The 1,982-nt window shown below is 41.6% G+C and overlaps 1 protein-coding gene across 4 annotated transcripts in view; it reads right to left on the reverse strand.

The window, feature by feature from the left end:
* PWWP2A (PWWP domain containing 2A) overlaps positions 1 to 1,982 on the reverse strand; it is a 55,888-nt gene that overhangs the window by 44,162 nt on the left and 9,744 nt on the right. Inside the window, exon 2 of one of the 4 annotated variants that reach the window (XM_011947698.1) lies at positions 526 to 595. The exons of the other annotated variants lie outside the window; for them this stretch is intronic. The gene's annotated coding sequence lies outside the window, so the exon portion shown is untranslated. The remainder of the gene's footprint in view (positions 1 to 525; positions 596 to 1,982) is intronic. 4 annotated transcript variants of the gene reach the window in all.

A 1,982-nucleotide genomic window follows, 5' to 3' on the forward strand; every position in this document is an offset into this window, starting at 1 on the left:
GGATGGTCTCGATCTCCTGACCTCGTGATCCGCCCGTCTCGGCCTCCCAAAGTGCTGGGATTACAGGCTTGAGCCACCGCGCCCGGCCAGGATTCTTTATTTTTTTATTTTTTTTTTTATTTTTTCTAGAAGAGCCTCTCCCTAGACAGAGCAGGGCTAACCCCATAGACAGAGTGGCCTGGAGGATTCTTTTAGACTCAGAATGAAACCAGGTTTAATGCCCAACTAATAATCACTTCTGAAAAACATCATATTAATGCAACATGCAATGGAAGAGCTCACTCTCAACACATACTGCACAGTAGTGGGCGACCTAAAGCTGTGTGGGTCAGGGAGTGACTGGCACTTGCCTCTTCTCTGTTTCACTGTGTAAAGCCTTTATTGACATCTTGGCATAGAAGCAAAATAATCACCAAAAAAATATTACTTGTAATGTACCACAACACAATCATTCAAGCATACTACTCGAGGGCCTAAGTTCTCAACCTGGACACTGTAGTATAAGCTACTGATACCACTACTCACTGCTTCACCAGAATGGCTGTATATTTTTCCCACCAAAAGAAGGGCTATTGCACCATACGTTTCATGGTCTCTGTAAAGAAAAGAAATCATTGTCTTGGTTTATATTTCCTCAAAAAAACAAGTAAATTTTCTACAAATTGCTTTTAAGAACTTAGTGAAAACTGAAGTTTCCTAAGGAAATCATCAATTATTTTTAATGCAACAGTACCCCCGTGTACACACACAAAGTCGGTATTTGTAAAAACATCAACTCTGAAATATAGCTAGCTACACCCTTTAATACACATATGCCACAAAATTAAAATGCACAAGCATTTTTTTAAGAGATGGGGTCTCAGTATGCTGCCAAGGCTGGTTCAAACTTCAGGGTTCATGTGATCTTCCTGCCTCAATCTCCCAAAGTGCTGGGATTACAGGCAAGAGGCACCATGCCCAGCCATACAAGTTTTTATTTATTTTTTCTTGAGATAAGAGTCTCACTCTGTCACGGAGGCTGGAGTGCAGTGGCACGATCTCAGCTCACTGCAACCTCTGCCTCCCAGGTTCAAGCAATTCTCGTGCCTCAGCCTCCTGAGTAGCTAGGATTACAGGTGCACAACACTACACCCGGCTAATATTTGTATTTTTAGTAGAGATGGGATTTTGCCATGTTGGCCAGGCTGGTCTCAAACTTCTAGCCTCAAGTGATCCACCCGCCTCAGCCTCCCAAAATGCTAGGATTACAGTCATGATCCACTGCACCCGGCTACACAAGCATTTTCAAGCATAAACTTTACTTCATGATTCCTTGTTTCCTGTCACGTCCCCCTCTCCCCCCAAAAAAAATGATTCAGAAAGACCTTTCAGGATTTTCTCCTTTTTTTCCTCCCATTTAAAAGCTTCTGCAAGAAGATTTTTAAGGATTTCCAGGTGGCTTTGTAACTATGAGAAGTGAAGAACTACCTCTTCAGAAGCCTGGACTGAAGACTTTTGCTCTTTGCAAACAGTCTTGAGAGGTTCAATTTTCTTATGTTTGCAATTACTAAACTTGGGACTGTGTTTAAGGGATAGATCTAAAAGTTTGCCAGCAGGTAAGATATCCATAATCATTTCTACTGACCCAAAACAAGGAGAGGCTTTTAAGAGAGGCCTTGATAAGGCTGTGGTTCTTGCCCTTTCAGTTTGTTCCTAAGGGAAAATAACTATTTTAAAACAAGGAATTGCAAAAGGATGCAACTGGGAAAAAATTTATATATATCCAGAACGTAAAAAATTCTACAAAGTCCATGGATTAACAGTAAATTGCAAGTGAATAAAAGTAACAGCAGAACTATGAACACGTGAAAAGGACAAGAAAATCAACCAATTGCGATGTATGAGCTTTATTTGGATCCTAATTTGAAAACTGAACAGGCCGGGCGCGGTGGCTCAAGCCTGTAATCCCAGCACTTTGGGAGGCCGAGACAGGCGGATCACGA

This window comes from Colobus angolensis, unplaced genomic scaffold, assembly GCF_000951035.1.
Source record: "Colobus angolensis palliatus isolate OR3802 unplaced genomic scaffold, Cang.pa_1.0 Scaffold27, whole genome shotgun sequence".
Lineage (NCBI taxonomy): Eukaryota > Metazoa > Chordata > Mammalia > Primates > Cercopithecidae > Colobus > Colobus angolensis.